This window comes from Protopterus annectens, chromosome 1.part0, assembly GCF_019279795.1.
Source record: "Protopterus annectens isolate FY-2018-M chromosome 1.part0, PAN1.0, whole genome shotgun sequence".
Lineage (NCBI taxonomy): Eukaryota > Metazoa > Chordata > Ceratodontiformes > Protopteridae > Protopterus > Protopterus annectens.
In genome coordinates, this window is record NC_056725.1 from 86,358,820 (window position 1) to 86,382,674 (window position 23,855).

Consider the following 23,855-nt stretch of genomic DNA (forward strand, 5'->3'; position numbering starts at 1 on the left):
GCCTTCTGTGATCCAGGCTGGTAACTTGACACTGTAAAACTCCACTACCAATCTGCGGACTGATGATCCACTGTGATGATCCATTCTTCATATGTTTAATATCATTAATTTTACCAAAATGAGTCAGAACCTCCCTTTCATTTTAGATAACCCCTTGTATTTAAGTAGTAAAATTTTACTTAAAAGATGTCTAAATGCATCCTCACAAAATGACTAAAAAGCTGCCATCACTGGTATTCACTAATGGACAAAGCAAACTTACTGCTGACTACGACGGATGTTGCAAGTTTATTTACTTCAATACCTAATGAGTATAGAATCGAAATTGTAAGGAAAGTAATTAGGGAGGAAGGCAACAATAAAAATGCTAATCTTATTTGTTCCCTTTTAGAAATGGTTCTTGACACACATTTCTTCATTTATGGACTATCAATTTACTGGCAGCACTGGGAAGTTGCTATGGGCACCCCCTGCGCTAATAGCTATGCAAACATTGTTTTATCAGACTGGGAAAAGAAATATATTCTAAGTGGTGTAAATCCATGGTTTGAGCAAGTGAAATTCTGTGGTCGCTTTGTGGATGACCTTTTCCTGCTTTGGGAAGGAGATGAAATCCAATTCTTGTTATTTTTGCAGTATCTTAATGAAACAACCTTGTTCTTGAGATTTACAAGTCAATATTCACGTGACCTAGTGAATTTTTTGGATGTTAGCATCTCACTCAATAAAGAAGAAGTGATGGAGACCTCACTTTATAGAAAACCTACTTGGAGAAACCATTATCTCCATAAGAACAGCATGCATCCCAGGCAAATTACATGTAATATAATGAAAAATGAGCTCTCTAGAATTACAAAGAGATGTACACAAGAAGCAACTGTCCAGCAAGAAATGGCTGACTTAAAAGAACGCTTGCAGGCACGAGGCTACTCCAAAAAAGATACTGACTCCACAGGGAAAACATTTCAAACAAATCGATCACAGCATTTTGAGGCAGCTTTGGTTGAGAAGGAACAAGGAACACCTCCTATGCAATTAATGATCACTTATAGCACTGACAATAAGCAGGTCAAAGATATTATTCAAAAATTTTGGCCAATTTTGACACAAGATGTGAAGCTTCGTGCTATAGTAGGTGATAACCCACCATTTAGTTATAACAATAAGAAAAATATTAAGCAACTTTTATGTATGAAAGATGGATTTCCTAAACCAAAAATAATGGGATGTAAAGGCACGTTTCAATGCGGAAACTGTTCCGCCTGTGAATACATTGATAGCAGTAATATTTTTAAACATCCAAGTATGGACAAAGACTTCATCTTTAATTGTAAAGCTACTTGTACCTCTCAAAATGTAGTCTACCTGGCCACTTGTAAAAATTGTACGTCGTTTTATGTTGGCAAAACCAACCAAATGTTTAAAAAGAAACTTACGACATCTAAGTGACATATGTAGAGAAGACGCTCATAATGCTTTAGCGATACATATCTCTAAATTTCCCACCCATAGCTTTTTGTTTAAAGTTATTGAGTGGGTGTTTGAAGGAAATAGAAGAGGTGATCTATGTAATAAAACAGAATTATGTGAAACAAAATGGATAGTGAATTTGCGAGCAGACCGCCCTCTGGGGCTGAATGTAGTCATTCCTTTAAAACCAATTTTGAAGGCCAGGAGACCTACTATTGGTTAAGAAAGGAGGTGTGTTGTTCGACATTCCATTTTTAATGGCTATGATTGTTTATGTTAATAGAGGTGTTGTTCGCATCTTGAGTCTCTGTTGGTTAAAGGCTTTATATGTTAGTGAGTAATGGAGTCCCTAAAATTGATGATCTGGAGAAGGTTTTACCAAAAGCGATTATCGAGTGATAACTGGGACGTTCTACTTGGATTTATTTTCTTGTACTTTGCATTCAAAACTTTTGAACCTACATTTGATTGAAATAGCCTTAGCGTACAACGCTGAAAGTTCCATCATTCACGTGAAGCGTACTAGGACACCACTGAGTAGCTCACCAGTACCGAAGGGTTTGTGTGATATAGTTGTCTCAGTTTTTTGGGCCTTACGCTTAACTTTAAAAGGCTTTATAACAACAACAGGCTTCTTGTAACTGTCGACTGCACTAGCTATCAGAAGCGTTTTTAAACTGTTTTTGGTTTTATACCTCAACATTAAATTTCTGTCAAGATTTTAGTTTTTTTTAAGTCATTTCTTCAACTGAAATTTCAAAAACTGAACATTTTTTTCAGCTGTGGAGTAGCGGTTTGATTTCATTATCACTTGTATTCATGGTGGGCTAAAAGTGCTAGCCTTTTTTAGGCATTTTCCATAGGTCTTTTTACAGTTTATTTGTCATTTGTTAACCGGGTTGGTCTAACCGAGCCAAAGGCCCATTTTCAATGGAGACCTGAGGAGAAAAGCTCTAGTTACATAAGCTAGACAATCCAAAAGAGAAAAAAAAAGCATTAGCTAATACTAAGCTAAAAATTTGAAATTTACATAGGATTTCAGTTACTATAGTAATAATGACAAGAGATGTTACATGGAAAGAGATGTACAATATACAAATAAAAAATTAATTGAATACAATAGTAGCAGATGCATGTCCTGAGTAGTACTATTTACAAGAGCAGATTGTTGGATATTCTAAAATGTAGTGTTGGAAGAGTAAAAGAAGTAGAAAGCAGGTAGAAAAGAGCGAGAGAAACTGAAGAGGTTTTTAGTTTGTAATGAATAGGCCCAAAATAAATCCCACCATATATTATAAATAACAAAGTTGATAAAAACTTAGATAAATGCACAGTTCTACATCAATGTATTTGAGTCTGTGTGCAGTTCTAAAAAACCCACAGCCCAAACGCTAAATCAGTAGTCCGTCAACAATACTATAAGACAACACAATAAAAGAAGCTGTTCATCAAAGCTCGACCAGATCTGTCTCTCTCTCTCTCTCTCATATATATCTATATATATATATCTATATATATATATATATATATATATATATATATATATATATATATGTGTATGTGTCACAATTCTAAATTCCAACCCATAAGGGTGTTTACAATAATTTATTTGCCAAAATGTTAAGCAGTTCCCAAACAGAACATTTGACTTCACAAAGACTGATTCAATAAACTTTTATATACATGCATCACTTCTGCCCAACATGTACAAATAACAGAGGTCAGTAGAGTCCAGCATAAACTCAAAATATAATACAGTTTGAAGTGCTGTAATAGGGGTGATAAACCTTTGTTCATATGCTGGTATATGGATACAGTTCCACAGTTAAATAATCAAAAAATACACATCTGCCAGAGAGTAATAAACACAGCAAACCCAAGATGAAATTTCACAACCTGGTGCACCTGCCGTAAACACAATGTTGTCATTCCAAACCTTTGTGTACAATTTAAAACAATATAACTTGCATATGCTGGCATACGGATAGAGCTCAGCAAGCGACCTCAAGATAAAATACACCGGGCCTGGTGCAACTACTGTAAACACAGTGTTATTGTTCCAATCCTTATATTTGCAGTATGACTATTGTTAGTGTCTCTATTCATAGTAACAGTTTCAACAGAATGAAAGATAAAAAAAAATAAGCATCTGCTAAAGGTCCAATGGCATCAGCAAATATACTGAAAAGTAAAATTTGCCAATCTGTTGCAGAAATAATATCACTGATGCATTCAAGATGTTGACAATGTAGATATTCCTCATGTTTTTGTTCATGGGCGCCATTCAAAAATTGAAAAGTAAGAGTCTGCTGGAACTCAATGTAGTTGGAAATCACCATAATTGATTGTAAATCCACACAAGTCATCAAAAGTACAAATACCCAAATGCAGCTGGTGTAAAGGCTAAGAGCAGGACCAAATCCGATAATTGTGCTGTAGTGATAAACTGAATACCTAACCCTCTCATAAACAGGAGCCAACAGCGGAAAATGAAGGATCAGCAGTCAGCACTAAGCTCCTGCATGTATGGCAAGTGCAACGGCTAAAATACTCCAAATAACAAAACACCAAAAAAAAAACAGCCAGCACTCCTATGAGAAGTTCAGCATATACTTTTAATCACTAAACATACAACAAACATCCTAGTGTAAAAAATACACTAAAATGAGAAAAAAATCAAACCAGTTTCAGCCCAATGGCCTTCCTCAATGTCTTATAAAACAAACACAACTTCAACACAATATATATTCTTAAGTCTATTTTGAAAAACCCCGCTAACAGCTCAGTCAGTGACACCTCTGGGAGGAATCCTACCCCACACTTAACACTGAAAATGAAAATAAACAGGAGTCACCAGCCCACAAGAGACACAATGCAACCAGTCCTTCTGGGTCAGAGCAGTGCAGTGCAATACAACCAACCCCCCAGGGCCAGAAGATGTGGCAAAAACACAGACCAAGCCGCCTCACCATTAAATTGGCACACCTCCTGGTGCCTCGCCAGATGGCAACTGCAATGCGCACAACACCTCCTGTGCACTCTGCAGAAATGCAACTGCTCAACAAAGGTCCCAACCCTGTTCTTGACCTTGTGGTATACGAAGACACCCTTGCAAATGACGTTGTCTCTTCCCGCAGAATACCAAATCTCAAACTACATTCCGACAACATTGAACGAGCACCCAACTCCCACCATGAGTCCAGACTCCACAAATCAACACCCATCCCATGCATGAACAAACGTGCAGGCATTCTTCAACAGTGTGCTCGCAAAGATCCACACCCTCATCCCGGATCATGCCCTCGAACAATCTGAGTCCACCAGAGGCTCAAGCCCAGGACGACCCTCACAGAACAAAAATTTGGTGACTATATCCGCCGATAAGGGAGGGGCTGCAGTGGTCATGGATCGATCCATGCACCTGGCAGAAGCCGAAATACAACCTTCCGACGGTAGGTTCTACACCGACTTGGCTATTGACCCCACTCCAAAATCCAAGAAGGAGACCAACAGGCCTCCACAACTAGCTTTGAGTGAAAGCACAATCGGCAAACAAACCCTTGCCACAGCAGGTACACCCACTCCCCAAAATACACAAGGATCCTCCTCATCGACCAGGCAGGCCAACCATGCCAGGCAGTGGCTCCCTGACAGAACCACTATCCGCTTCCCTGACCATTCATCCCAAACCATCACATTCATACTCCACCACACAGTCCTAGTTTCAACACTCCACCCACCTGTTCAACGGAACATGTCCCAACCAAAAATGCATTCCATTTACATGGTGACTGTTCCCCTCAGCCAAAAGGCACAGCTATGGGTGCATCCCCTGCACTAATACATGCCGACCAACCCATGGGCTACCCAGCACAACAAACTATCTACTACTGCAATCATAATCCATTTCTAGATTAAACTGACACCTGGAGAAGATATCTGGATGACTCCTGGTTGACATGGAAGTCAGATGTTGACCATCCCAGGGAACCTGTTTTATATTTGAATGAGAACAAGTGGGGGGACTCAGTCCACATTACACCATGATACCCACTGGATCTCATTCCCAGAAGTTCAAACAAGCTTCCAGCAGGAAGGGACCTCCAGAGAGCAGCATTCTTCGAAAACATCCATGTTCGAACTCCTCACCACATGCTTCCAGCTGTCATCCTAGACACACTGCATGCATCATCCCCAAATCTCAATCCCAGAGGATTCACAGAATTTGCTCCATGGATGATGCCCTTCCACCACAACAACACCATGTCATCACCAGATCCTATGATAGAGGGTAGTGCAAGCCTCCAAGTCACTCAAGCCAGCAAACCCGATCCAAACCTTCAATAGGTCAGAATCTTCACAGCATCAACAAAAAACCAACAAGAACAACAAAATTACTAGATTTAACACTACCCATGGTTGCAACACCCCTGGATTCATGTATTTGACTCGTAAACAGTGGGACACCTCAATGGCTGAGGACAGACCACTCAATCCCTTAGGTCCCAGATGCCACCCCCCACCCAGAAGAGTCAAGACATCAGGTGGGCCCCCTCAGTCACCACAAACACAAAATGCAGTACAAGAGGACATCCCGGGGGACACCAGATGGGGGCATGTTACTGGGCCTTGCCCCATGCAGTCACCATTCTCCTTGCAAACATGTTGTCAAGATTAAAAAATTCACCAGCAAAAACACCCCTAAAATAGTTAATATCAACACCTCTGCTAATTGGAGCACGGATTGGGCTGTGCATCCAGCTTACATATAACATGCTCAGCCCTCTACAAAGGTCAGATATCATGACCATTTAGCCCACGCACATCAGAACACTCAAGCAACACAAGAAACAAATGTCAGTCAAATGCTCCACACAAGCACACCACCAAATATCCCCAAAACATGTTTTAAGTTTCCAACCATTGATGAAGTTCTAGGCAATAGAAATTCAAAAGCTGGTCAGCATGACACTCCAAACAAAAAAGAACGTGGACCACCAAACCAGGGGGGAGTTTTCCCCTGGAATGAATGAGCACCCCCAAGAAACGTCTGAATGAACCAAAGAAAAGGGTAGAGCCATTCCTTCCCAATGAACACACACTGTGCTGAAGTTATGCTAGTTCTATAATACCCCCAAGGAAGGCCATTGTGCTGAAACTGGCCCATTTCCCTTCCCATTCTAGTACATGTCCCACACCAGGATGTCCGCTGCATGTCCAGTGACGAAAAACACATGCCAAACCTCCCATAGGACTGGCAGCCACTCCTTTGGTATTTTAACATTTAACAGTCCCTGGTACTAGTGTCCTTACCCAGAGTATAACAGGTTTCAGACTCACAGACACACACACACACACACACACACACGCACACGCACACGCACACACACACACACACACACAAAATATCATGTCTCTTTAGCCCATAACTAACTCCTCTGCTGTAACTACCCAGCCAGACAATATACACTCACTCATTAGCACACACATCACACATACAAACTCACCTGGCACTAGACATACTTCTGCAGCACCCAAACACATTGCCACATACATGCAAATATTGTCACACATGCAAGCACATGGACTTTTGACTGTGTTAATTAACCTGGACTGCAGGCTTGATTCATGCACCCAAGCAGTTCTAAGAATCAGTGGTCTGCATGAATAACTTACTGTAGGTATTTCTGGGGAACTGTACATGGCTCATTATCATATGGCTCACCCCAGAATGCTTCATTAACATTTGCTGTGAAAGGAGGGGGCACTGCATTAATTCTTCAGCCTAGCTATAATCATTGTGGTAGGGCTGTTTGTGAATGAGAAAGAGATACAACCAGTGGTAAAATATATATATATATATATATATATATATATATATATATATATATATATATATATATATATATATATATATATATATATATATATATATATATATATATATATATATATATATATAATCAAATAGAATATGAATAGTTGTATGCATTTATGACCCAAGTTTTGAGTAAATTGAGTTGAGGATTAGTTGTGATTTACTTAAATATGTTTATATATCATAATACGCATGTCGGGCTACTATTTGGAGGTCTGGTAAGGTATTTGCTGAGCAGATTAAAGTTGAATCGTCCTCATACTGAACCAGTTGTGGACGAGGCTAGATCATTGGAGAAGATGGTGAAAAGAAAGGGTCCTAGTATGGACCCTTGGGGGACTCTGACTGAGATGGGCAGAAGTGGTGAGAGTTTGGCTTTCCATCAAACTGCTTGTTGTCTGTCAGAAAGATAGCTTAGGAACCAAGACAGACAAGTCTTTGATAGGTTTAGTGAATCAAGAGTACTAAGGAGTTTCTGATGGGAGACCGTGTTGAACACTTTTGACACGTCTAAGAAGATTGATGCTACTTGCTGGTTTGAATTTCTCAGCTGGCTGATGGTGTTAGAGAAATTAATTAGAGCTGTGGTAGTGCTGTGTTTTGGTCTGAAACCATGTTGGGAGGGAGAGATAAGGTTGTGACATATTGTAATAATTAAGTGTGGATACATTTTTCCAGAATTTTGACACGGGGGAAAGAATGGCTATGAGTTTGTAATTGTTTAATTCTGTTGATGTACCTCCTTTATGTAGAGGGGTGATGTAGGAAATTTTCCATAATTTTGGGACATATTGTTCTGCTATGGACGTATTTACTACTATGGAAATGGACAGACCTATGCCATCAGCTTAAAGTTTGAGGTACTCATTGAGGAGTTAGTCAGCTGCTAAGGAAGAAGGTTTCAGTTTTTTCAACACTGTTCTTATGGTCTTTTTGGGGACAGGTTTGAGGTCAAAAGAGTTGTTGTTAGTTTCCACATTAGGTGAATGAGACAGCGGGTTGGAATTGTTTCCTGTAACTGAGAAGAGGATGGTGTTTAATAAAGTAGGTGTTGATTTGTGAGACAATACTTGCGCTTTGGTTATTGGCTGTTGATTCTGGGGTTGTTCTGGGGTTGTAGCTTTACCTGGGTGGAGGAGCGAGTTAATTGCTTGCCAGAACTTTTTGAAATTGTTTTCATATTTGTTTTGCATAGATGTACAATATTTTTTTTGTCTAGTTTGAGTTGTTTTTTTTTTGTTTGATTTTGGAGCTGCTGGTATGTTTTCTGGTATTGAAACCAGGTTTTGTCCTTTAGTTTTTGCAGTCTAATGCTTTCTTTTGATATCCAGGGCAATCTCTTACTTTTAACATGAAATGTACAAGTTGGTGCTAAGCTACCTAGAATAGCTAGAAATGTGTCATTGTAGTATGTTATGGTCTGGTCAAGATGGCGATGATGGAGTGGTGTCCAGTTACATTTACTGAGCATATTTAAGAATGCTTTGTTGGAGAAGTTTTTGATATTTCATATGACTTTGTAAACTATGCTTCTGGGTGGGTTGAGCTGATGATGGATTAAGTAGGTAGGTCTATGGTCACTTAAATTATTTGGAAGGCAACCCGAGGGATAATTGAGGGTGGTACTGTTAATAAGTGACCAGTCTAAGATAGAGTCCCTTTTGCTATGTTTATCTATTCCAGTGGGAAACTGGATTGTTTAGGAGAAACCATGTATATTTATGAAGGTGGAGGGGGTTATAACCAGTGCAAGTGTTCCAGTCTAAGTTGACATTGCCGGTGATAATGGTTTCAAGGGTATAGGTTGAGGCTGTCCAGGCTATAAGTTCCTCAATGGCAGTGGGAGTAATCTTGGGAGGTATGTAAGTGGCTGTTGTGGTAATATTTTTTTTGGGTTGATTCTGAGCCGTGTTACTAGCACTTCAAAATTGTTATCATAAGGATATTTGATGGGTAGGCAGTCTTTACTTAGGTTATCTTTGCAGAAGATTGCAACCCCGCAACCCTTCTTCCTTATCCAGTCTAACCTGTGTATGCTATAACCTGTCCGGGTCTCTTATATGGGGTTTTAGCCTATATATATATGAAAAGTGAGTTGGATAGTCGAAGTTGCTTATGCGAATACAGTAGTGCATTTGCATAAGTGTGTTTGACTATATGTACGAGATCAAGGTACAGTGGGGATTGGAAATTCATCCATATCTCCGTAGTGCAATCTTGGAGTTGGAATAAATTAGTAGCAGGGGGTGTGGGGGCTGCAGGGAGGCTTGCCCCTCTGCAAAAACATGATATGTTGTATAGGAGTTTGATTTACATCAGCTCCTTTATGGCTATCCCATCATATTTTTGGCGACAATGTCGACAGAAATGTGTCGATCATTTGGGGTGACATTGTATACACTAGAAATGTTTCATTTTGGTTTAACTTTTCGTTATTTCGAACGTCAAATGTTTTGCCATTCGAAATAATGATAGTAAACCTACACACACACACACACACACACACACACACACACACACACACACACATATTATCGGGTAAAAAAAATAGCCTTTATATAAAATTTTAAGCTCTGTTTTAAAAAAAAAAAAAAAAAAAGGATGAGAGCTCAAATTAATCACCTTATTTCCAAAAAAAAATGTCTTGCTGTCCACTTAAGTTGTAATAACAGGAATTGCATCCTAATGAAAAGCTCTTGTTGTAAAAATAATGCCCCCTTTGTTTGTACTGCATCCCTAACTCTCTCACCCTCATTGAGTTGTTTGGCATATAGCTCACTGTTTCACTTTTTTCTTTGTAACACTTAGAATCCACAGATACTCCCTTTGTAATGTCAAACACTTCTGTGGAATTCATGGAGCCTCCATTTGTAATGTCATAGGGACAATTACTTGGTACCTCTGCCCCTTATATTTTCACAATTAACATAGTATCAGATGACACGATCTAGATCTACAAAATTATTTTTTCACAGAGAAGGTGGTAAACAATTAGAATACCATATTGTATGTTAAAGAGCAAGAATATTGGGGCTGCTTCAAGGTGAAGGTTGTTACACTGAACCACACCTGGTATACCTTAAGACATGCCCTGCTGGTTCTTTATGTATATTTAGATATTAGGTGATCATTCAGTGCCATTTACTTAAAGAAACATGACACAATCCTAAACCTAAAGTGCTTCTGCACTAAGAGTTGATATGGATGTCATATCTTATCTCGGGACAAATGATGTCCTCCCTTCAGTCACTGTTGCAGTATTACAAATTGTTCTGTTATCTTGCCGGATAACCTGGATACCCACCTAGGGTCTATAATAAGGCTCAAAGGTACAGAGAGGTGCAAAAATGAGGAACTGTAAAAAGACAAATTGCACCAATCTTGCACACAACTAACAAAAATGTTATTGAAAAACACACAGAAACATTAGCGCTTTCACAATTGTAATCATCGTTTCATCAGACCCACCTAGGGTACCCAAGCCTAAGCCTTCCATAGAGCCGTATGCCCAATGTATGACCAGAGCCCATGGGTGTAAGAGTACATGATCAGAAGTATAAGCATAAAAATCTCACTCTCTTGCTGCCAACCTGATTGTAGGCCTTGCACCCATTGGCTAGTCTTATACTTGGTCATTGGTAGCTTTGCCTTCACTAGTTCATATAAGCACGTCATCAGAGAACATTCCTCGTTTTTTCTTGCTTGTGTTGCTGGTTGGTACTTCGGTAGATGTTAGCTAGGAGGGAACTTAAAATTGTGGTGAAAATACAAAAAAGAATGTTATGTAATACACACAGAAGAGTAATATTCTGATAAAAGCTGTTCAGTATTGTTTTTGTATATATATTTTAATCATCGTCTATCAACTCAGCATAAACAAATGAAGGACCAGAGCCTGTAATTTTATGCAAATTACTTCTTTATATAACAGTTATTGCTACCTAATTCTGCAGAGGAGGGTAACCCACAGTAATGCAAGTTTTTACTTGCCATGTAAGATACCAATGTTTGACTCTGATCACTGATCTTATCTTTCTGCTTCTGGATCACAAAGTGTGTTATGCAGTTTGAAGTACTGAGCTGCTACAAATCCCATCTTACCAAAGTAAGATGAGTTGTCATTTTAGTCCCCCCCCCCCCGTCCCCCCACAGCAAAGCTAGTTGAACCATTTCAGCAAGATATATTTCCCATACAGGATAACTGAAGTACTTGTTCATCCATCAGGAAATTCCTTAATCTCCATTTTGTCTGCTTTATTTCTTTTTGCTTGCTCAGTTCTTTTTGTACTTTGGGATCACTGCAGAAAAGAACTGATATTAATTATCACTATCACTGCATTGGCTTTTTACAGCAAGTGAAAATGAACACAGAACAGCATGGTATTTGACTGATCAAGTCACAGCATGTGCTCTGAACAAGTCATTTATTAAATGGGCAGGATCTTGGTTATCCTGTGCATAATTGATTTTCTTTCAGACTGAAAAGCTAAATTGTGTAAACAATCCTAACTGTCTGTGTCTGGCTTCATAGTGAAAATGGGCAGTTGCTGCTACTGGGCTTTAAAGATTAAAAACGTGTAAATAAAATGGCAGACGTTTCATGTATTTAAATGAATATGCAAACATCTGGCCATTTAATAGTTACATTAGCAGATGCATTTAATACTTTATATATCACAAAAGATCACAGAGTAAATCAACACTGAAATTTGATTTTTGGATTTGACATACTAGAGTGATTATATGTCTAAATGGAAGAGAATTTGTTTGGTGTCTCAAACATCATTAAGACCCCTTTTCAATAGAGGTCCCCTTGTTTTTTCTTATGTGTGTAAACTACTGCATGCTGGCTTGGCATATTATTCAGTGAAGGCCAACTTAGCCATTTTTCCTATTTGCCACTAATTCTTCCTTTGGCCCCTAAGTTTGAGAACAAGCAGTTATTTAAAGGCAGCCTTTATGATAGACCTCCAAATAAAGTCATTCCTCTTCATGGGAATCTTAATTTCATCCTTAAAGAAATGACCCGGGCTCCTTTTGAGCCTGCTGCTGTTACCTCTTTGCAATGTTGCACCTGGAAGACTGTTTTATTGGTTGCTTTAACCTCTGTCAGACTGATATCTGAACTACAGACCTTGATGGTGGTCCCTCCTTTTTTGTGTTTTTCACAGAGAAGGGTGGTCTTTCTGAGCAAATCCTTCTTTTGTATGCAAGAGTGTTAATGAGCTGTCACTAAATCAGTCTATCCAGCTTCCTTCTTTTTCCCCTTCTCCACAATCTGCTAGTGAGAAGTTTCTGCATACTTTGAATTTGCGTAGATAGCTCAAGTATTATTTTGACAAAACTAAATCCTTTCATGAATCTGATCCTTTTTTTTTGTTTCTTTTCAACCAGGACATTGGGTCTGGCAATTTGGAAGCAAACCATCTCTCTCTAGATTTCCAAGGTCGTTTCTTTTTGTTCTTTTCATAGTAAGCAATTGTCTCCATCCATGATGGCTTATTCTTCTAGAGCAGTGGCCTCTTCAGGGGCTTTTTTTTTAAAGGTTTGGACACAACTCCATCCTCTGACCCATTATTGATGGATTTACTGCACATCAGAAGTACTCGATCTAGGGATCTAAACCTCTTCTACAACATCAACAAAATGGTTTGGAGGGGCAGGTATATCTCACAGAGGATACAGCTGTTGTGGAACACAGTCCCCATCCACGCAAAACAAAGTTCATCCCTGACCATTTTGAAGTGCAACTTGGATCTGTGGATGGGATACAGAGCATTTACCCCAGGCCTGCCCCTGTATTACTAATGGACAGAGAGTCAACCCCTAAATGGTTTATGCCATGCATGGGTTCCCTCAGGTTATTTATGGTATGGTATGATCACATTTATTCTCTTTAGTGGTAATCTACAATTGTCAACCATGGGATGGGTGAGGTCACTCTATAACTAAATGGGATAGTTTTTTTTCAAGCAGAAAAGGAGAAATTGGCTAGGCTTAAAATGGCCTGCATGGGCAGCTAGCCAACTACTTACCTATGAACCTAAAATTGACTCTTTTCCTTTAAAGCAGTATGCAAACAGTACATGTACAATTTTTTTTCTGTAATAAAAATGTGTATTTATTAAAACTGTTATAAAAGTAATTTAATTCAAAATACAAGATTCTTGGAAAGACTGAGAAAATATTCACATTTTGAGTAATATGAATAAATATGAAGGGAACATTTCAACTATGGCAATATATTCTAAGTTCAGTAGCATATGTACATACCTCTCAACCTCTTAGCACAACAAATCTTCACAAAATCTACAATGATGGGAGAGACAAAGGACCAGAAATAGGGACAGATTTAAATATTGCTCTCATAAACTTAAAAAAATTGCTACAATAACAGGATTTGTGTTAGCAGCCATTTTCTAAAGGATATGGAGTCAGAAACTCAATGTATGTCATCATTTAATGTGATCAGTCATCTGTGATTTGCCAAAAATCCTTAAATTTGTGAAGAGCTAACCAAACATATGGCAAAAATCTGGACATTTGAGAGGTATGCATATGTATGAGAGTAATCATTACAGGAAAGAGACTGGGATAGCCTATGCAGTCTTTGATAATAGTATAATTTAAAATCTATTATTAGTGAGCGCCACAAATAGTTGTATAGCCTTTTTCATAAGGTAGGCTATCCACTGTGTGAACATTCTTTCCTCTTAATATATACATATACATATAAAACAGTGTAGATTTAATCACTCATAAACCAAAGGATGGCTGTAATAAAATAAGCAGTGTGCTCCTTGGGAGATAAAACATTCCCTTACACAGTCAGCAATGTTCTACGAATGTTTGTATGAATACCAAAGTATCAGCTTCACAGATGAGCTAAGATGAAACCTTCTCAAAAAAGGTTATTATAATAGAGGCTTCTGTCATAGTAGATTGAGCCACATTTATCAAAGTCAAATTTTAATGCATTTGACTATTCACTGTAAAAGAATTGCTTAGAGAGTGGCCTGCTCTGTCTTTTCATGAAGTAAAAAATGATTATAATATTTTATGTAATTTTTTTTGTGCAATATTTAAGCTACATTTTTGCATTTTTGAGTCTTGAAAAGCCTGTCATCTTTAACCTGCAATCTTAGAAAGGTGTACTGGTTGGTAAGTACTTTGGATTAAGGGACAAGCAGAAGCTGTCTGGTTTTGATTCTACATGGACTGTGGTGATAAGAATGCTCAGTGATTTCCAAGCTTTTTAAGTTGAAGATTCATCCTGTCTCTAGAGTGTTATCTTTCTTGTAAGAAAGAATTATTAAAAAAAAAAAAATGTTCAGTTCTTTTTCCACTGAAATGGATTGACCATTCCCCTGTGAAGCCTTTGTTTTATCTATTTTTAAGCACTTCCATTACTTCTATTTTTTTGTTTAGCATGTTTTAATAGTGTGCCAGTGAAGCTGGATTTCTACTGTGGATTAGCTCATTTTTTTAGTTGCAGTCTGTCTAGAAAATGATGCTACAGTATGGCCACTCTAAATTTCACGTAGTACTGGTGGGAGAGAAGTAATGCACCCATTAATAACAAAGATTTGTGTCCACAGTGTAGTTAATTTAAATGAATCACCATGGGTCATAAAATGCTTTTTCTTAAGCATACGGACAAGCTTATGAATCAGTTTTTGATAATTGTCATTCTGGATTTTCTTCAGAAATCAGAATCATTTTATACTAAAATGTATGGCCTGCTTATATCAAGCAACTACTCACACAATTAGCACAGCTTAAGCAGAGTGGGTTTTGTCTGGAAGTAGCAAATAAGATAATGTTACAAAGTCCTGGTTATTCTTCACTAGGCCATTGCAGATGTTGCTCTATGTTTAGCCTTCATAGAAATTTTATATAGAATTATAAAAGTTATAATTTATTCTCCTAATTATTGATGGTCTTTATCAGCCTACAGCAAGATTACTTTTGCATTAAACTAGGTCTTTCCCTTTCTTCTGTATGTAAGCTGAAAAGGGTACAAGTTAAGGGAGGTCTTCTGTATAATTTTGCTCTTTTCCTACTGCCTCTGTCAAGGCTCCAGCTGCTAGTGACCACTTTACACTTCCATGCCAAGGTAAGTAATTCTTTAGAGAGGGGGTCTGTATTGTGTATGTAGCCTGATTTTATTTTTCTACAATGAATACTTCCTTCTCCTGCATAGATTATCTTCAATTGACTATTTTGTTTCCATTTTGGGCTACCGAGTCTGTAGCAGAAAGTGACTTTGTCAGTTGTCCATTTCTCTTCATGTAGTACATTCAGCTGATTCCCTTTCATATGAAGCAACAGAAGTTTTAAACATGCAGGAGTCTCCATTTCTTGTTCCCAAGAGGTGTCTAAGGGACTGAACATGTAGTGCTTTAAGAGTATTAGCCAATTCCAGAATTTATGTACAGTACGAAAGCTACTTAGCAGAAAGAATAATTGTCCTGTTGAGTCTCCTGAAATGTTGTAGGTAGCCTAAGAAAGATGCCCCACTCATTTCCATCCTAAATATTACAAGTTGAACTAAAAGTCAAAGCACATAAAATGATTCCACAGCTTTAGTAAGTAGTCCATACTCCAGGATGTGTGCAGGAGTAGATGTGCTATACGTAGCCCAGCAGTTTAATGCATTGTATGAAGCAGTGGTTCAGAGACAACAAGTCAGGTGTGGATACAGCAGAAACTATTCAGCTGGCTTTTAATTGCAAGTACTTCAGAGTATCTCTTCATTTAAATGTTTTCATTGTTCAAATTTGTTTGTCACAGATTATAGGTATACAGTGTAAAGGACAATCAAAAGACGTAAGTGAAGTAAAGTTAACACTGACTAGTGTGTACAATCACCCATCTGCTCCCATGCTAAAGCTTCTCATTTTTTATCATTTTCATAAACAGGTAAAATAATCAAATTCATAAAATGCATAGATTATACAGGTTGTGGAGCCCTTGGTTTCTTTATTTTTAAGCACTTATTACATCTATATTTTGTTTAGTTAATTTTAATAGTTTGCCAGTGAAGCTGGATTTATACTGTGGATTAGCCACTTTTTTAGCAGCAATCTGACTAGAAGATGATGCTACAATATGGCCCCTCTAAATTTCTTGCAGTACTGGTGGATTTGTAGTAATGCACCCATTAATAACCCAGATTTGTGTCCACACTGTACTTAATTTAAATGAATCACCATGTGTCATAAAATGATGATTTTTTATAAGCATATGGACAAGCTCATGAATCAGTTTTTGATAATTGTCATTCTGAATTTTCTTCAACAACTTTAGAAACGGAGCACCAGGGAGTGGGATGACTCCTGTTCCAAAGTTCTGATGACCTCTTCATGATTCTTCTGTGATGGAGTTATTGCAAACTCCTCCTATTGTCTAAGTCACTATTATCAAGGCATGTTTCCCCAATTATAGAGGAGCTGTTTTCAACATCAGTGAGGACAGTGGTCCCTGAGTATATGATCAACATCTGCATCTTTGGATGTAATATTCCTTCATTTAAGTTCCACTTACAAGCTAACAGAGGGATTTTTCAGTGTTGTGGCTATCCCATCACTTGAAACAATTTGAGTTGGGAGGAATGCCGACTTTACAAAGGACATTTTTGAAAGTTCTTTCAAATTTTGAACTTGTCAAAGTCCAGAGAAGGAGATTAAAAGCCCCTCCATGTCTTGGTCTTCTTTTTGGGTTCATTTTGGTTCTTAAGTGAAATTATTTGATTTAAATGAAGTCCAAAACACTTCAACTCAGAAGTTGTCCACCTTAGGAGACTTGGGCCATTCATCACTTAAAGACTTTGAACATTCTTTTGAGCATCTGCAAGCCATCCTATGTTATATTGACTAGGAGGAAGCCAATTGCTGTGTTATGAAGTGTGATCACATGGCAAAGTGAAATTCACATATCTTCTGCCAGGTTTTGGAGAATCCAACCAAATTTTCTCTGTCCTATGCATCCTATTTGGTTGGTGTGCCTACTGTCCTGAAGATCTATTTTGGATAAATCTGTCCTGATATTCAGCCTCTTGCTGTTTTAGGAGCCATTCTGGACCACCAATGGATAAAGGCCACAGAACACAACCTTTTAATAAGGTTTTATTGCCGATTCTCCTACTTCTCACTAATATTAGGCTCAGCAATCAAATCATCATGCAAGATCCCTATTAGGTTGCTGGCCAAACCAAATCACATGGATCTTAAATGCACTGTGCCTTTGCATTTGGATTACAACTTATTGCTGTGCTGTAATGCCAGTAGGACACAAGTGTCATCAGACACCTTATCTGCCTCTGTGATTTGCTTCCAGATAAGGAGACAAAACACATAGATCTATGGTGCAAGACATGCCACATCTGAGCTTGTTCTGTAGGTTGAAAATCACAATGCACACCACCCAAACACAGGGATAAACTTCTGGAATAGTAGTTGAATCTTATGGAAAAGATTTCCGAACTTGAGAAGTGAATAATCTCCTGAGTAATCTTAATAGGTTCATAGATTTATAGGTGTTTACTAGGCTAATGACCACAAGGGCCTTTTTAAGCCTAGCCATGCTTCCCAAATCTCTGACATGTTCTTATACCCTTGATAAGTGTAAGCATGGGCCTGGGAGATGAACCATTTACAGGTTACCTGTTTGCATCAGACACACAGGTGCCAAACCAGGGATGAATTTCTGGTTTCCCATCCAATTGTCCAAGTTGCACTTGAATTGGATTAGGGAGGAACTCTGCTTCACATGGATGGGGGGGAGCCTGTTCCATAGATGGAGTAGTCTCTGGGATATATACCTATCTCTCCAGCAGGGTCCTATTTATATCACAGGCAAGGTTTAAGTCTTTAGAATGGGTAATTCTGGTACTGTTTGTTTTTTGGATATGCGGGAGGTCCATCAGAGTGGGGTTTGGCAATGCTCTGCATGGCAGGCATAGATTTCCCCTCAAAAGCCTGTAGGAGACAGAATACAGGGATAGAGTCTTGAGCCGGTCTGCATAGGACATATTACTTACGCCCTGTATTCTTTTAGTGAGCAACCTCTGTGGACCTTCCAGTTGTTGGATATGCCTGGATAGATGCATACCAAAGGGTGCATTGTACTTAATGATAGGTCTGATGGATGCCAAATACAGTGGAACAATGACTTCCTTGGACTTAGATGCCATACCTTTGTTTATAAGTTGCTCAACATAGAATGATTTCCTCACCCCTGTAGACACATGATGATCAAAGGCTAGATTACTATCTATGTGTGCCCCTAAGTCCCGGACTACTTGGTCAGCTCTAAGGGATGTGTTGTCAATGTAATAGTTACCAGGGATGGAAGACTTCCCAAAGGATACTATTATGCATTTCTTGGCATTTAGTTTTAGTCCATGACTCTGACATCAGTTGTTTGTCTGTGTCAGCCTGTCCTGGAAAACATTTGTGTCAGTGTGAGATTCAATGACTGCTTCTAATTTGCAGTCATCTGCAAATTTAGTCAGCCAGACACCACTGATGTTGGCCTGAAGTAAACGCCAAAAAGGAGCGGTCCAAGGACTGATCCCTGAGGGACTCCACTTGTGACTGGCCTCCTTGTAGAAGTGGATTCCCCAATTATAACTTCCTGGGTCCTGTCTATGAGCCATTTGGCTATCCACCAGGTGACATACGGGTTTCTACCTAACCTCTTGAGATTGTCAACAATGCCTGAGTGGGTTATTGTGTCAAATGCCTTGGTCAGGTCGAGGTAGGCTGTGGGAATGACTTTGCCTCATCCATTGCTTCGGTGACCTTCTCAAAGAAGTCCACCAGGTTAAGTAGGCATGATCTGCCCTTGATGAAGCTAAACTGGGATGAGTACAGTGTCTGGAGGTTTACTATAGCTCTCTTGATCATCTCCATGATAATTCTTTCCATGGCTTTACATACAAGATTAGTGAGACTTATGGGTCTGTAGTTTCTAGGGTCTGTAGATGGCCCACCTTTGTGCAGTGGGATGATTGTTGCCTTTCTCCATTCATGAGGCATGAAGCCTGTTTGGAGGTTACAGTTAAATAGTAATTCCAGAGGCCCTGATAGGTCATGTTTCATGCTATTTAAAAGGCATCCTGGGATATTGTCTTGGCCCATTGATGCAGTGTTTTTGGTCTTAGATAGAGCATTAAGGACCTGTTCCCTAGTGATAGTAGGGGGAGTTATATTTGATGATATTTCCTGAGAAAAGGTTGAGAGGGGTAAAGTTGGAGCTGAATTTGTCAGCCAGGAGGTTTGCTATATCTTCTGGCTCAATATAGGTGGCTTCATTTACAATGAGCTCTGCATACAATTCTGTATTGTCTTTGAGGTTACAGACATAGCTAAATAATGCTTTGTGGTTGTCCTTGGCCTGGGAGGGCAATCTTGCCTCAAATTTGGCTTTGGTAGACTTTATTTGTCCTCTGAGTTCTTTGTTTAGTTTAATGAGAGTGCTTTTACCTTACTTGGATGCTGTACCTCCTAATTTTTGCCATGCTTTTCTTCCTCCTGTTTTATTTGCATTATGAATTTGTTAATCAGGTAAGTTCACTGGATACAAGTGCCCCTTTTCAGGGATGATCGGGAAGAACCATTTGGTTAAGTGACTTACTCAGAGTCACACAGCAGGCAAATGGATGGAAGGAATCAAACCCTGATCCCTGAGCACAAGAATTGTTCATTAACAGCTCGGGTCTAACTGCCAAATGTGTGTTTTTTTTTCATTTAGCAGTAGCAGCAAAAAAAGAACCTAAATGCATAGTACATTGCACAGGATATTCATGTACTTCTGCTGGGCCTAATTAAGAATCTGTTATCTTTCATAAGTCTATTTTTTGCTCACAGAATTAATTCTAAAAAAAGTTTTTTCTTGAGCTTCACTGTCAAGATGAGTTTCTTGAAATACTTTTCCAAAACACACAGACTAGTTATATTCAGTGATCTAGTTGCAATCATTGGTTACATCTAAAAGGCTACTGTTTGGATTAGGTGGCAAACAATCAGTTTTAAATTCAAAGAGCACAGCACCACAGATTCTGGAGAACTAATACATTTTTACTTGAACTGGTTATATGCAGGTATGTTGAACTGGAGACCCAGTGTCAAATGTTTCTTATTTTAGCTTGCTGTCTTATATGGCTCACTGAATTCTTCTGTTAGTGGCTGCAAACAGCATATTTTGTTTTGACACCAAATAATGCTCTAATTCATACATCCTGTGTAAAAGTGTAATGTTATACTCAGTGTGATTCTAAACTGCTCTGCTCTTCAGACTATGTCTTCTTTAGGAGAAATGAACAACAAAAGAATCAAAACGTAATTTTGCAGTTTTCACTCGCTGTTTTTTTTCTTTGAAAATTTTTCCAGTATTCATAAATGTTGTGCAACATGCTGTTGGACTTGTCACAGAATAACACCCTAAAACTCTTCATAATTGAGAATGCTCCCTATAAAAGGAGCCAGGACTCAGTGTGTGGTCATGTTCAACTGTATACTATTAATAAACCACAAGACCTATGCAAATCAATCTACACTTACCTGGTGGCATGCAACTGACAATGCCAGTGCAAATGGAGTAACGTTTGGTCCCAACAGGGCAGCCTAAGTGGCAAAAGCATCCGACCACACAATGATGCTGCACTTGTCAGGGCAGTGACCTTCTTCCCTTATTGGGATGTTGTTTAGCATGAACAACATATTAGTACAGGAAGCAAACAACCCTCCTGACCCCCCTATTGTGCAGGTAAACCTGCTATATGACATAAATATGAATTGGTCCTGCGTAGGGATGCTGATAAGCTCCCACTAATGGATGAAGGCACAGCACCAGATCCCCGTATTACCATAAAATGGCAATGGTCCCATGTTGCCATCCTGACTGCTGACTTAATTTTTTTATGAATCACAGTTAGGATGGCAGAACACATTACACTGACGCAAGCAGTTTAGGTATGCACACACACCTACTTAGTAAGGTATGCTTCTAAAAGCAAAACTGCCTTAACTGGTCTAGTGGCATAGAAACCAGGCATCTCTTTGTGCCCCTGGTCACCTGAGTTCAGGAATGGAGTTGAGGTGTTGTCAAAGATTGCCAGGGTGAGCAACAAGATAAAGTGGTCTGTAGCCAGCTTCATCTGTCCTGGGAAGGTGTGCAAGGGCAAGAAACAACTGCTTTTGCAACTTCTGGAGGAAATCAGGAGCCTAATATGCAACCTGTTAAATGGGGGGGGGGTCAACATTGTTGTGACACCTTTGTCCATGCCACTCCCCAAAATAGGGACCATAACCAGCTGCTAAGCAAATGATAGCTTTTGATTCTATGGTTCACAGTGCCCCACATGACCCCTTAATTCCTCAGGGACTGTAACCAAATACCATGAGTGCAACTTGGCAACTTTCCAAGACATCAGAAGGCCCACCTGATGAAGGGTTACTTCTGGGGGTAGATATGAAAAAATACATCCGTGGATGTGAAATTAGGTGGCTTTAGCAATCCAGAAAATATCTGAAAGGTTGCATGGGGCCAGGGAAAAAGGTGGGGGATAAAATAAATACACAAAAACAAGGCTGCATTGCTTCAATGCACTGTTTAGTGCTGTCATTCTACACAGTGTTGCTGGATTTCCTAAGCACAGGTGGACCGTAGAGGTCCAGAACTTTAGAGTTCCAGGTGCTGTTGTGAAACCATTCGAGAAAATGGCATGGGACTGTTAACCCCCCCCCCCCCTGCACTACTGATGGTGACATGTATGAATTACAGTAGTTCTCTGCAGTGTAATCAACATAGAGCACACAATGGTTTTATGCGTCTCCACGTCTCTCATGCATTCATGAATCCCAGGTCCTGATGTTCACATGAATTACCAGTGCTCTTGTACATGCATTCATTAGCTTATTGGTAGCAGTTCCATATATAGCTTGGTTGTCTTGTTTGTGTTAACTAGATTTGCAATTATAAAGCTGCGTCACTCATACCCATCTCAGTGGCGGATCCAGGAATTTGCAGAAAGGGAGGGCGAAGTCTGGTTAGTTGACTACCACCGGGGTGGAAGCAAGAACAGAAAGCAGACATGCTGCAAATATATTAAGTGAATAAACTGGTAGCATCTGAACCAGTTCCAGTTTTGTTTCCCAAATTTGCATAAAACACAATACCGTATTAGGCATGAAGTACCATGGAGAGATGCTGCAAGTGTTGCACAGCGTTTTTTTAACACCTGGTTCATGCAGCTATCTACCACAAAGCACAGCACAAGTTCAAGGACACAACCTCAGACAGACATAAATAAATGCCCAGCTTTGTCAGATTTACACAACTGGCATTCCTCAGTCAGAAACCTGAGAGCTAACAGCAAATACCTACTTCACATTTCCCAAACTGACTCTACGATTGGTGATACGGTACTACAAGCATCACTGCTGTGGAACACCATGCCACTAGAACTAACAACACTTACAATCCAACTACTTTCAAACAATTGTATGAATCCCATCTTCTTACAAGAATGTCATGCTGTAAGTATAATCCAGCATGACTGTGACAACTTTACAACCACCTTTATGCTATTGTCTTACTTTTGTGTGCCCCCAGTCTTTCTCTATTTCTGTTTTTGTATGTACAAGTTTTACCAATAACCAAAATACTTTGAATATCACATCATCCTACCACTAAAACCTTTTTCAACCCTTGTCTTCTTCAGTACATTTTCTGATCTTACCTAACCTCTGTTATCTCCACATTAATAAACTAAACATTCTGCATCAGTAAGCAAAATGTGTCTACCTCTTTACATACAGCAATCAGTACCTCAGATGTCATTATGACTCGATTCACACAGCCTTTTTTCTCTTTTATGCTGTTTCGTACACAAATCCCTCTGAAAATGTTTTTTTTTTTCTAAGCAGGACTGACCCATTCAACAAAATTTGAATAAATAAATAAATGTCAGTTCTATCATTAATAGAGTCTGGCATTACTGGCCTGAGTATATAAATAAAGAAAACATAAAATAAGGGAAGTGGAATATTTCAAAGTCTTTAAGGGGTTAAAAAAAAAATATATATATATATATATATATATATATATATATATATATATATATATATATATATATATTTGTAGCATGTGTGTGTTTGTCTGTATTTTATACGGAACTAAATAAGTGTTCGTCACAATCTCAGTTTTTTAAATGTTGACTGATAATCTCAAAATCCATCCATACTTTGAAGGCTGTTTTGACCCCATTTCTCCAAATTCTGTCCTGGATTTTGTTAGCAAACTTTGTTAGAGAACTTTACCCCCATAACTCATCTCTGTCTGCCTCTCTCTCTATGTATATATAGAAACCAACTCCAAAGTTGCACTAGATATGTATATATTGTGGAAAATACTGCAACTTACCCTTCAAGTCTTTGCAGTTAAGTATGTACAATACAAAGTCAGGAGCAAATTTACAAATGGTACTAGCTGCATCAATAAA

At 38.8% G+C, this 23,855-nt stretch overlaps 1 protein-coding gene across 4 annotated transcripts in view; it reads left to right on the top strand.

Annotated features, from left to right (window-relative positions):
• The window catches only part of EML2 (EMAP like 2), a 1,798,491-nt gene that overhangs the window by 1,561,671 nt on the left and 212,965 nt on the right, over positions 1-23,855 (top strand). The window lies entirely within an intron of this gene.